Source organism: Rhyacophila brunnea, unplaced genomic scaffold (assembly GCF_057557595.1).
Source record: "Rhyacophila brunnea isolate RB1 unplaced genomic scaffold, BYU_Rbru_1.0 scaffold_7, whole genome shotgun sequence".
Taxonomy (NCBI): domain Eukaryota; kingdom Metazoa; phylum Arthropoda; class Insecta; order Trichoptera; family Rhyacophilidae; genus Rhyacophila; species Rhyacophila brunnea.
In genome coordinates this window covers 1,643,188-1,657,866 of record NW_028233339.1, presented here as the reverse complement: position 1 = coordinate 1,657,866, position 14,679 = coordinate 1,643,188, and the positions used below count along the sequence as shown (strand labels likewise).

Sequence of the window (14,679 nt, the reverse complement as noted above, 5' to 3'; positions counted from 1 at the left end):
TGATACTTTGCGACAATGTAACAATAATTGCATCTTATTAAATATTATAAGCGATGCCATTTGTCTCCCTTCCAGACGACTGAAGGGCTTCTGTCATTCATAAATAAATAGGTCATAGACCCTCGAGTAGGGAATCATGCGTACAGTCTGACTTCCAATAAAACCACTTAAATAGGGGTACGATGATAATCAGACTGACCTTCAATAATTCAAACTTGACCGTAATTGAAGAGATACCAATTATCTCGAATTTAAATAATCATTTCTAATAAGAGTAAAAAGACACCATTCATTTTTTGTAATTATTACTTCCTTATTAGGTGGGCCGCAAATATTGTTTTTATGTTTTTAGCAGTTTAAATATAATATTATAACATAACTGTAGTGCTCAGATTATCAAATGACGGCAATGTTGCCAACATATTACACAAACAAAAATACGAGAAAAAAATTCGGCAGGAAAAATACTAGATTTCATAAAAGAGGGTCTTATTGGAGAACGTCTACTTTAAAATATACTAGTTGTGCCCAATTCTGGAACTTCTTTTAGGAGGCATTTATTACTTCGTTCCTTCTTTTCCTTTTATTTGTAAATGTCTACCGTTTTTATGAAAACTTTTAAGGTAGTTTCGTTATTGAAAAAATGATAGATTTGGTACCACATGTCAGATGCGATTTTTGCTAACTAGAGAACTGGTGAAAAAAGAATAAATATAATTGATTAGTAATCAAATGCATACATTTATGGCCCTACGATGGCCGTGCGGCTTACGCGTAGGCCTATAATGTCGCGGGTCCCAGGTGCGAATCCTGGATCTGGCAAATACACATTTATTATTTTTCAATTTGTGTTCGAGTCAGAGTATGGACTTTATAAGTTGAGCAAGAGGCTAACATCCATTTCTCGTGAAAAAATCTGTTAGTATAAAACCTTTACCATGTGGAGGCGCAAATATGATCTTATTAGGATCGGACATAGTCAAAAAATTTTTTTTATAGATTTTTCAGCTATGTCAGTAAAAGAACTAAACAGAAACACCGAATGAATGGCAATGCAGTGCTTGGTCTTTCCGAAACAACACTGAAGTCATGTTTATTAATTGTTCTAATTATTTCAATTAACAATATATTTTTGACAGACTGTTAGATTTTGTCTGCTACGTATACCTATATATAATAATAATATATATTAATAATAGTTTGTCTGCATTAACAGTCTCCGAAATATTTCTCCTATTTTTATCAGTCCTCGTGTGTAAAAAGATTGGGAAGGCTGCTTTAGAGTATTGAAAGCAGCCCAACCTGTGTTACCAAATTCCATTGACAAAAATATGCCAGATAAGGTATGAAAATAATCTATTTGGCAGAAAAAAAACGGTTGGTTTTCTTATAACTACTTAATTAAAAAATGCCTAGAAACTAGAACTTAAGTCGTAATTTTCAACATTATTTTACTAGAATAAAATATTTTGATAGAGAATTAATGTTTTGTAACTTATAAATAGTCTTACAACCAAAAACTAATCAGGTACGAAATTTGGTCATACTTAAAAAAAAATCTAAGCCACATTTAATATTTTTAAAATATATAATATTATATATATTATATTAAATATAAGTTATAAGGTACAAGAGGCCAACACGTTGATTGTCAAGCAAATTTGTGTAACATTCTAGCTTTTTGTGAGAAATTTAAAACACTTTGCGGTATCGAAAAACACTAGATTTAACGCCATATGCCAGATGCGTATCTTTCAAAAGTTTTTTTTAAATGCTAGATCTGGCAAGAAAAACGCTAAGTTGGCAATGCTGAGTTAATACTGCGGTCTATTACTTTGACTAATGCTTATTTCCCAAGTTAACATTTTGATCCTTATCTACTTATTATTGTTAATGTTTCAAATATAGGTAAGTAAGTGCTATATTATATTGTTTGATTAATAAATGTTTTTGATTTTCTTTACAATGTATGTAGATGAATATCATTTAATTCCGATAATAGTATCTATATTAGACCACAAGTAATAAAAATACAGCGATAAAATAGTGCATTTTTTTTTAAATAAATATTTGCTGAGTTTGCGGCATAATATGGTGTACTCTCACAAGGTTACTGCAACTGATAAGCGAGTGTTTTGAGCCAATTTCGGCTGCAATCGGCTTTGCCCGAATTTGATTACATCGCCCGGTGATAAGCAGAGGTCATTAAAGATGCACACTTTCAAAACTAACAATCATAATAATTATAAATTAAAACTCGTCATACAAAATACTCAAGAAAAGACACTAAGGATAATAATTACGTAATTTATCCATTAAGTAATTTCGCAGACCTGTGCTCCTGTATGGCTGTGATACATGGCATCTTACTAAGCACAGCCTCAAGGGTTCCGTCGCCGTCGCCATGGCCGGCCCTCCCTCACCCTACAGCGGTGCTACAAAAGCGACCTACGTGCTGCAGGTCTGACATGGTGGGAGGCGCAGGAGTTGGCGATGGACCGAGGTAAGTGGCGCCAACTTGTCTTGCCAGCTTGCCCTATGCCCCAATGTTGGGACGTGACAGGGTGGAAGAAGAAGAAGAAGAATTTCGCAGATTCATCTGTACAAATTACCTAATGGCTACACAATCCGACGTGGAGCTTGGCTGCCTCACGATACGTTTCTTAACCGTTTTTGTTTACGAGAGATGGATGATATCCACTTGCTCAATCTATTATGTCCACGATACGGATCGAAACACAACATGTCATGTTGGAAAGCAAGACGTGAATGTAAATGTGCTAGATCCAGAATTCGAACCCAACACCCATACCCAAGACTTCATAAGCGATACGATCGGAACCAAAACATTCATATTCAATTTCGAGGTTGTTGGGGCGGGCCTGAGTCAGATTTTGTAAATACGATGTGCATTAGTGATATTAATATTATTATATTATTTCTATATAGTATATATAGCCAATTTTCTAAAGAATGACATATGTTTGAGCAGTTAGGCTATCATATTTTCAAAGACTAGGTATACAATGCGTGAATAATAACGAACAGTTGGAAGATATGTTATTTGCACATGTCATAAAGGTTATCCTAAAAGTGCATATGCAGTATTATACGTTTGTATAATGAACATAATATACACCATAACTTAGCCAAACCTTTAAGTTTTTATATGCCACACTGAGTGAAAACAAATAATTGTCTTGGACAGCACATAACATATAAAATAATATCATAGTAAATACAAGTAAAAGATCTTAATTTAAATCAAATAATATAGTTTTCATTTTAAAATTAAAATGTGTTAGGAACTAATGCATCAATGTCTGGTTCAATGCAAATGATTGCATTTCTCACTGAGTTCTCAAAAACTCGTGATTTTTATTATGATCTAATTTTACTCTTCAAATATAGTTCAACCAATATATTGTGTAATGTATAATGCATTCACAAGAGTGATGATAACTCAAAATATGTTTTAATTATAAATTCATGTGTAAGGATTGTTATTTTTTTTATCATTATTAATGCAGTTTTAAGAGATAGGATACCAACATTTTCAACATGAAAAGTTATTAAGAATATGTACAGAATATTATCATCATTCATTAAGCAATGTAACTGATTAGTAAAAATATAATATTGTCCATATCTTTTTATCGACAATCGAAATTAATAATTTTATTGTTTTGTGATATCGATTCTCAATAATAATATGATGTAATTTTTTCACTGTGCTACGATTATAATTGTGACATTTGTGACTAAATTATATGTAATATTCTCTCAAAAATGTACCTACTTATATGATAATTGATATCATATATGAAAATTGAATTATGAAGTTGTATGGAGAGAAATTAAGTGTTGAAGACTGCAATGAGTGGGTCATGTAGATAGAATGCCAGAATATAGATTAAACGTAATAATCAAGTGGTTGCCAACGAGGAAACGGGAGACGAGTGAGCTACAAGAAACATTATCATTGGAAGGCTTAGGAACCGGAGGAGAGGAGCAATTAGTAGAGAGGAGTTGTTGAGAAAGTTAAATCACACCCTACTCCCTAGGTCCTAGGATATGACGTCGAAGAGAAGGAAATTTCATTTTGATATTGTCATATAGCGAAAACTACGAATATTTTGTTTGTATACGTTATAACATATATGTGTAGGCAGTTTAAATTGTGTACAAAATAATCGAAGCATAAATAATCCAGACAATTCATTTTCTTTTTGTTAATTCTCTGTGCCTTTTCTCTCCCCCTGTACTTTGCATTAGAGTACAATTAGTACACTCAGTCAAAGCTTACTTGAGAGCGTGGCGACCTCAGTCTTGGGTAACTGCTCCTGAGACATAAAAAGCGATGCTTCACATCCAAACATAGTGTTCCGTGATGAGCCCGATTAAGACCGGGTGTGGTGCGGGGCAGAGTAGTTTGGTGGGACCATTAACGTCAATCTAATAACTATTATTGTATTGTTATACATATTGTAATGGCAGGACAGTGCCTACGAACTTGTTAGCGCCACAGGCCTCCACGTATCTAAAAACCACTACTGTTTGAGTGGGTTTCGTGGAAACTAGTTTTCAGTGGAGGGTGTCTATGTAATTTTAAATATGTTTGGTGTGTTTGCTTAAGGCAGTCGAAAATAAATAATAAAATAGGTAAGTAGGTACCTAACAAATTTGCAGAAAATTTTAAACTAAAAATAAAAGGTATTCTACGTCTACTTAAGGGTGGCACTATGCCTAAGGAACAACAATGGGTAAACAACACGACCGCCATGAAAACACAATCATTTACTAAGGGCGCCGTGAAGTGAAAAAATTTAAAACCACTGCCGTATAGGGTAAAATTGTTAAATATGGGAACACTACGAAATTTCAATTGTGCAAGTATATATTTTGATAAAATGGGAGAACAATATGGTTGGTGTACGTGTGAAATAGCGTCGCGATGCCCGAAATGAGCGCCGCAACGCTTTTCCGATGACGTCACAACCGGCCTTGCCCATCAAAAATCTTCTCCCACGCAATTTTTTTCGCTACGTTAAAGTCAAAACTAATTATTTATGGAATAGCTTCTCGATCGATCTTTATACATATATATAAGTATCCTACCGAGTATAAATCAAAAGAGTAGGTACCTCGAGGACAGGGAACTCAGAAATAATGGGAAATTAAATACCTAACGGGTATGGAGTAACAGGCAACCGATCTCGAGTATGAAAGAATATGGGACAAACTGCTCTTGGTTTATGCACTGATGCTCGTTCAATATTGGTGTATTCGAAGGTTGCAACACACACTACTGCACGTCTATAATGTTTGGTTTATTTTCGTAGAACACATATTCAAAACCCTTCGTAAAAATATAGTGTATTTGGGATACTTATAGCCTATCGGAATTCTATTTATTAATCTGTTCTGTGCTCAAGGATCACACAACGCATCAGTTGCATTAAGTAGCATTATAAAGCAAAACAAGCAAGAATCACTATGCATAATTTCATATGCACAGTATTATATAGTTGTATTAATTTTATTTTTGATTAATATTTTGGCAAAGAAAAAAATATTTATAATAATAATCTTAGCAATAATCGTGAGACAAATAAATAAAATTATCAATTAGCACACTTGTTTACATTCCTCGGTAGTATAGTGGTAAGTATCCCCGCCTGTCACGCGGGAGACCGGGGTTCGATTCCCCGCCGGGGAGATTTTTTGAATAATTAATTTCTATTTGTAACACAATTTAATGTATTTTTTATCATTTTATTCTATACTTGGAATGATGCCAACTGCATGTGGATATTTCATTTTATTGACATTCTTAAAAATAATAATAATAATTTTTTTATGGACAGATTGTATTGAAATAAAATCTTTATGTTCAATTGCCAACCAACTTGAACGTTATTTCAACGTGCTTGTAAAAAAACATGTAAGAAATTTAGTACCCAATCTAATACATTATGCATGCACGCGTTCAGTATTACGGCGCAATTATTTTGCAAATTTTTATTTCTGTCTGACCTACAAATGGTAGCAAGTTCACAGCTGATGGCAGTGACGTCATCCTGTCGAAATACCGCGCGAAAATCTCGCTTTCTTATCAAAAATCAATAAAAACCGAACCTAATAAAAATTGCTTTGTATTCACACACATTCATGCCGATACACACACACGAAATAGATGATAATTTTCTTGTTTTTCAGTGATTGACAATAATATTTTTGTTAAATTTAATTATGTTGCCTAGCAACATGTTTATATTTCTAATGTATAAAACTTAGTATGTAGTTTAACGCGTGCATGCTACCTGTGCTCCTGTATGGCTGTGAGACATGGCATCTTACTAAGCTTCAAGAGTCTCGGCTTTTGAGCTTTGAGAATCGATGTCTCCGCCGAATCTTAATGGTACATTGGTACGATCGCGTTACAAACACCCGAGTTCGTTAGCAGACACAACGGAGATTGAAGTTATCACGAAGAGATGCTTTACGTGGCTGGGCACGTATTCCGGATGCCGCCAAAGAGTGCGACACTTCGTACCCTTGTGGGACAGCTTCAAGGGTTCCGTCACCGTGACCGGCCCTCCCTCACCCTGCAGCGGTGCTACAAGAGCGACCTACGTGCTGCAGGTCTGACATGGCGGGAGGCGCAAGAGTTGGCGATGGACCGAGGGAGGTGGCGCCAACTTGTGCTTGCCCTATGCCCCAATGTTGGGACGTGACAGGGTGAAAGAAGAAAATGAAACATAATTTATAATATGTGGCATCTCACCAACGAGATATTCGGTGAAAATTCTAGGTAAAATATAAGTAACTATTTTGTTATTCAACGAATAATTCACTACATTTAAGAATGTAACATTCTAATTATTGAACATACATAATTTTGAAAACAGGTGAACGCAGGTTCGATTTCTGCGTTACTTTTTATAAGTTTCGATTGATTATAATATATTATCTTTTTTTCAAAATTATGTATGTTCAAATATAATATATAATTTTTTTTTTAATAGGTAAGCTCTACAGTCTACACAGAGGTAGTCTCGAAATTAAAAAAAATATTGCACTGACGTTCGTACGCGAATGTTAATCTAAAATCTAAATAAAAATGTTTCATTGTGTACAAACTATTTTAAACTTGTAATACGTACTAATAACTTGTAACGTGTGTTTATCTAAGTACAGGCCAAGCAATTTTATTAATAAATCTCAGTCTAACACAAGTTAATCTTGATGATCTAACCATTAGCCTTGGTAACTTATTTAAAATAAATATGATTTTCTTCTTCTTCTACCATGTCCGTGCGAGAGATGCGCCTAAACTCTTCATAACCAAACTTGACTACCGTGACTGCCGCCTCATTGTCTGTCAACTATCGGACAAACCATCACGTATTGCGCCGATTACTTGGCGCCATATTCGCAGTTTGAAGTATCTGTGTACATTATTTTAACATATTGTTTTTAGTTCTAGTTTAATTAGATTCATCGTCCTCCAAGTCCTGCGTGGTTGCTTCTCGTCGGGCACCACTGTACCATTTTGATATTTTTTCTGCTGCAGACATTTCCGAAATCTCTTTGAATGACCCAAACAAGATCTTTTTGGATTCCATACTTGATCCATCGCATCTATTCTATACAAAAGACTGCTATCGGCCGCTATTGGCAGTTATCGAGGGTAGTTTTTCATATTTTTGTATTAAAGTATTATAATTTTCACAATAAGTTAGTTGTAATTGTTACAATAAGTGCTATGTTTAAACAGCACCTCTCTTGGCTGTGCTAACTTTTAGCGCGAGATAGACAGTTTTGACTGTTTAGACGGCTAACTTATTGTAACAATTATAAAACCTCAGTTGAAAAATATGATAAACTACCTTCGACAACCGCCGATAGGGGAAGATAGCAGTTTTATGTATAGAATAGATGCGCATGTTAATATAATGGGAGTTTTTTTATTACATTGTCCCTATTTTAACCCTTATATTATTTTATTACTATTCCAACAATTTTCAAGATATAGGAATACACATAATTTTATCCAAAACTTTACGTAAAGATATGTAGTGAAAAGATTATTTAGTTATATTTTGTAGGACGATATGTATTACTATTAAATTGTAACACAATTTAAAACCTTGACAAAAACATCGTGACAGGTACTGCGAACAACCAAATTTTGATAAAATATTAAATTAAAGAAGTACCTATGTATCGCTTTAAAATATATAATTAAGATTATTGAAGATCTGCGACATGTGTATTTAATGTCAGTATGGAAAGACATATTTAATAATCAAGTCTGAAAAATATTAAATAGTTTTCAAATTTATGTGTCTTTCTATTCTAACGTATCTTTGTTGTCTGGCAGAACTATGCTGAACAGTCCTCAACCTTTTTTTCATTTACTGATAATAATATTTATCTAATATAATATAGTGTGTGGGTCTAATTTAGATATTTTTTTTTTATATAACATTTTCTAATCCTTTTTTGAAACGTATATTGAGGAGGTGAGGTCGTCGCATTGTCAGAAAGCACTAAAATCATGAAATGAAAGGATGTGTGTTTTCCCCAATATGAATGAAAAAATCAATCACAAAATAAAACATAACTATTGCAATATTTTTAACACACGATCGTGATTTATCAGTTTATCACACAGCGTTGAACAACTAATTCAAAATGTAAGAATTTATCGTTCGGTAATTCATAATGATAGTCAAGTAAATTAACTTTACTGGCTGCCGAGAGGTATATATAACTTATAAAGTTGTCACCAGACGCTGCTGCACTCATATCATTAGAGCAGTCTGTGCTGGCCAGTTTTATGAATATGAGTGTATCTTCTGCGTATTACATATACATACTTACATTCCGTATCACCTACCAACTTACCATTCACTGTCTACCTATCGTTCTATCAAAACAATAATATTACCTATGTCGAATCCGAGAAATTAAATTACGGTATGCTCTACAAAAATATTCTATATTATCGAACGTATGTAAATATTAATGTTTTAAACATACATAATTTGAAAACATCTTGTGTCTTATTCATTGAATAAAAAAAATAGTTAATTAAATTAACGTTTTATGGCTAATTTTGTCAGTTCAGTAAGTATTTTAAATTATTCTAAGTGCAAAAATATTAATATTTAAGTTAAATATCTGTTGATTGTTTTGGATGTCTGTGAGAGTATGTGGAAAGTAAAATTTCCGTTACTCGTCAGAGTACGTAGCAGTGAGTAGCAGACTTTTTAAATAAATATTGGTCGTTAACCATTCGCTCAACCATTAGGTATTTTGTTGAACAAATCACACGTTAAAAACCCGTACCAACGACTTCAAAACCAGGCGCTATTCAGTGTGGGATTATCATTTTTTTTAAATTCCCATCAGTTATCCGAGTTAAAATAGTCATTACTAGTGAGATAAATTGAGTTGTCTAGAGTCATAACTCACATATTATTAAAAAAAATCGAGTTTTGAGATAAACGCGAAGAACCACCTGAGCATTGTTTTTTTGTAATTAGAAGAAAAGTATTAAATTATTGAAAAAATATATAATACTCATAAGGCTGCAGACACACATCACACTATGAAAAATAGAGCTCTATGTTCGGTTAGGTTAGGTTAGGCTATTATTAGTTATGACAGCAACAGTCAACTTTATCAAAGATTTTCTTTATAATATTAATGCCTTTAAAATCACTGGTATATTTAACTCAAAAATTACAAAATTGCTAAATGTGAGTTATGACTCTGGTTGACTCAATTACCGTTTATATAATGCTAATATAATAAACGCATGCATGTCGGCGAGTCAAATGTTAAAAGTGTGAATAGTAATAATTATAAATTCAAATAAATCCGAAATGATTGACATCAGCTGCATTTTCCGATTTATTTACATAATTCGCTTTGTAAAAATTCAATGTCACGATATCGCGGCCTTGACAGTGGATTCGGTGCCAAGTAATCGCGAATGTTCAAACAAATCGCTCAGAAAACTGCGCGCTTTGAGGCCTGCTTATAAATAAAAATTGCTTCCACATATTATTCTCCCAACATAATAATATTACCGGGATATTATGCTCTTCACTTCCCTTGGGAAATCGCTAACATTCGCGACAGCTAAAATGACGCTGTGACCGTATACACATACGGGTGCGAAAAGGGAAAATCTGAAAACATTGAATGTTAATTGAATAAATTAATTTTAATTTAATATAAATATATAAATTAAAATAAATTGAGTTATCATTTGAGAAAACCACGAAGTACCTCTATGTAGGTACACCAAATCTCTAATAACTCAAAATAACATATTATTTATAGCTGTGAAACTGCATGTAATCATTTCATATCAATAATTGTGCCGACTGTAAACAAAAAAAGATTTTTTTATTGTGACTTACTTTAACTTATCTAATATTTTTAATTAACTATTTTATTTATTCAACGAATAATTCACATGATTTAAGAATGTAACATTCTAATTATTGAACATACATAATAATGTGAATTATTCGTTGAATAAAAAAACAGTCAATTTAAAATTATTAGCAAGTTCAAGTAAGTTACAACAAAAAATCTTGGAGTGATACTTGACGTCGGTTAGTAATTAAAGTAATACCTACTCTGACTTAAAATACAAAAGCGGATCGCCAATAGTAGCTCAATTTGGAAAACGTTTCAAAGAGTATTAAAAGCCATTAGTTAAAATTTGTCGCAATTAAGTATGACTCCCTTAGCATAATGGTATATGTGCGTGGGTGCGGTACCCGATAGATGCAGGTTTGATTCCTGCGGGGTGTCTTACTTTTTTCAAAAAGATTTTTTTCAATTGGTTATAATATATTTTCTCAGAAGTGTTTTCAAAATTATGTATGTTCAATAATTAGAATGTTACATTCGTAAATCTTGTGAATTATTCGTTGAATAAAAAAAAATGTTAGCAAGTTCAACGTAATATTATTCTATCTAGACGTAATACTCAACCTACCATTTGTTTAAATATTTAAATTATTACAAAATGTAGATGTACTGACAAAATAATTTTAAATTAGCAATTCATTGTTATTCAAGCAAGCCACTGTCACTTGTAAGTGTCGAATACATTATTGTGAGTGCATTAGTAGGTCGACGGTGTGCACTGCTGATTGTCGAATTTATTCAACAATGCGGACCAATTCGTTTCAAGGTCGTTGTATTGAAAGAAAGAGATGGTTGCTAACTATGTTAGGTTGATCAACTATAATATAGGTACTTATTTTTGTAGTCTAGGTAAATTATATAAATATATATGTAATTCTGAGAAAAATAAACTGACATTACCGATACAAAAAAAACTCTGGGACAATTACAAAAAAATGAGAGATTTTTCAAATATACTTAAGTAGCGAGCGAATGGCATTGTTGCCAACTTAGAGTATTTCTTGCCAGATCTAGCATTTTTTTAAATTTTAAGAATATATTTGGATGTTTGTATGTACCATCCTGGTCGGTTTTTCTTTATACAAATCCACACGCGCAGTCAGATTTCGACAAAATTTAGACAGTTGACGGAGGCCGACGAGCCGGAGTGCGTGGTGGGGGTCTAGAATTTCAGATTTAACCTGTTGCACCCCGGGGACAGTTTTACGGTTTTTGCGGAAATGCCGCCATGTACAGAGCCTTGACACGCGGAACCCCCATTTTTATTGAAAATGTCGCTAGAATGTGTACATTAAAAAAATATCGGCGTTTATTTCAGCTCGATCGGAGGTCAAATGGCAAAGGTAGATGCAAATAATTGTGTTATTAGAATCGCTAATCGGCAGGTTGGCGCGGGCGTTACGCGTGATGTCACATTAGATCGGAATGCTTCACTCACGGACAATTATTGTATGTAGCGATATCAAGAGTGGGGAGTAGTAAAAATCTATATATTTTGGCACCAAATGGAAAAGCCACAAATTTAATATTGTATATCGAAAAGCCCTGGAATGATGGATTGGATATTTATATTATATAGAAAAGTCTTAAAATAATAAATTGAATATGTACTACTTTTTAAGATATTTAAATGTAATAAATGTATAAAAATATACTATATTATGTTAAAAATAAAAATCTCTAATAGGTATTATATTTTAGATTTTTTATTTTCAAATATTAAACCATTCCACTCCCGGGCAGCGTCGGGTGATACTGCTAATAAGTCATAATATAAAGTATGCATCCGTAGGGCGTTATTATAGCATTTTCCATACGGCAAATAGCTATAGATCTCTGTATTTGGGGTTTTCATGAGCTTCTTTATGAATCATAGACATATTTTTAGTTGAAAAGTCTTTTAACGATTGTATTATCTTGTCAAAATCAATATCCCTTTACCGCTAATATTCTTCGTGAGATTCAATAAGGTAAAAAGATTCGTCAACGCGTTATTGATTCTAAAAATGAAGCTTTGGCCTTTGTGATACACATGTCGATAACAGACTATCTTACATTTACAGGGACTTTTCACTACTTTTATAAATGAGCTTTAGATTTCAGAATAAAAACTTGTTTCTATATTATCCCTCTTAGCTCATTTTTTTCTAAATAATAATAATCAACATACGGGCACCTAGTTAGTTGGTAAAAGTAATTAGTTAAGTAGAAGTATTTTGTAAAAAATTGGTGGCGCTTTTAGCAGTGGAATATAATTTGAGGATGCTGGTGGATTACGGATCTAGGGGGGGGGGGGGGGTAGTAGTATAGTAGTAGGTAGTTTTTATATTTATATGTGTCTCTTCTTTAACGGTGACTGACAATAATTATTGGTAGAAATACATTGCATTAATTATATGAAAAACAATATTATGTAGTTCATATCAGTTGTTAATCAGTCTATAATGTCCATTTGGACGAAAATGGTCTTGACGATTCTTAAACTATGTATATTGAAAAGGCTTTTCTGCTCTTGATAGTAGCTTTCTGACACTTATATGGTGATACTTACTTATGTCATGGTATCTGACATAAATTCTCGTATACTTCAGAAAGTCGCAGGGAGTGTTATTATTTTAAGTTCTGTTGTCGCATCATTTTTCTTCATTCTTATTTTTTATATTCTTCAGAATTTGCATCCCATAGTTCCGGTTTTAAATAATATCTATCAATTAATTCGTAGATATCTGTCTTTAACCACTCTTTTTTATCATCATTTATAATAATCTATTATAAACTGTTTCCAAAATAATATCAACTGCACTAGCTGTCAATTACGAATAATGTGTCAGGTACTTGACATAAAAGTAGACGGCAGCACAACTTCGGTGATATAGGATCTCTGGAAGTTCGGACTTGTATACGTGGTGTTTACATTTGCGTATATAATTGGCTGGAATAAGTATAACTATTGTTTATACAGAGCGACTATGGTATCATACATAACACATAAGTATCACGATATAAGTGTCAGATATAAACGTATCATAAGTTCTCTTGCCTTATTGGCTCATCTTAAAACCTCCTCATTGATAATGTGATCAACCCATTCATGTTACGCCGATACATACACATACACTAATTAATACAGTAATATATACATCAAGTAGGTATTAAAAAAATGAGTGTACTTGTGTGTTCTATTTGTTGAGTTATAGTTACGGATTGGCAATAAACTAAATTTCTCTAGCACTAACATAACATTAGTTAAACATGAATAGTATATTAGTATAATTATTATGCATATAATTGTATGGCTTTTAATCGAATAATTTATTCTAGGTTATTGTTATTTTTTTTTTTTTTTTTTTTTTTTTTTTTCTCTAGATGCCTTTATGGATACCTCGCATGTACTATCGAGGTTTCTTAAGGACTTTGGCACGCAAACTACTCTACTTGATGCTAGTCAAATGAAAATTGTGCCGGCTGAGAGAATATGCCTTATTGAAAACTGTTCTTCTACCCGCATCGGGTATTGCTGATTTGAATTCGGCCAGGGCCTATGATACCGCCTTGCAAAAACCCTGGAAAATTCTTAGTAGCGCAAGGCGGAGGTGATTCTGATGAATATTTTGTCGTATTCATTGGGAACTGAGGACTGCGATTTGTAGTCGAGTTTTTTCCCGTGGTAAAAGAAATGTCGCATTGGACTAATGTTCTAAGTATATACTTATCCTATCTTATATGATTGCAGTCACTGGATCTGAAAGGCATGAATCATCTTTACATGTCACCATTTATTATTTTTATTCTTTTTATTACATCAATACAGAAATTAAAAAGGGCATCTCTTCCGGCCTCGTTTGCCATGGTCCCCGGAAGGTCTCGAATGTCCGCATCTGCCATCTGTAATAAAAAGTTCAGGTTGTGCCGCTCCTTGCTAAAGATTTGACAATCTAGGAGTAAATGTAAGACGTCCTGGTCGCTTCCGTCGTCGCATGGACACTTTCCATCAGATGTTATTTTAAACCGGTGCAGGTATGCTCGCATGACTCCGTGACCTGTAAGAATCTGAGTCATCTCAAAACACAGTCCCTTATGCACCCTGACGTCTCGTGCTGCTAAAATTGAAGGTAAAAACTTTCGGGTCAACTCCCCTGTCGATGAGTTTATGTATCGTGAGTTCCATTCGTTTTTCACCATGTCTGAAATTGTAATTTTCGCGTAGCTCAGAGGAAATTT

At 33.4% G+C, this 14,679-nt stretch overlaps 1 non-coding gene across 1 annotated transcript; it reads left to right on the top strand.

Annotated features, from left to right (window-relative positions):
* Positions 1-5,647: 5,647 nt before the first annotated feature.
* Positions 5,648-5,719, top strand: TRNAD-GUC (transfer RNA aspartic acid (anticodon GUC)). Its single transcript has one exon. It is a non-coding gene; the product is annotated as a tRNA-Asp (tRNA).
* The last annotated feature ends 8,960 nt before the right edge of the window (positions 5,720-14,679 follow it).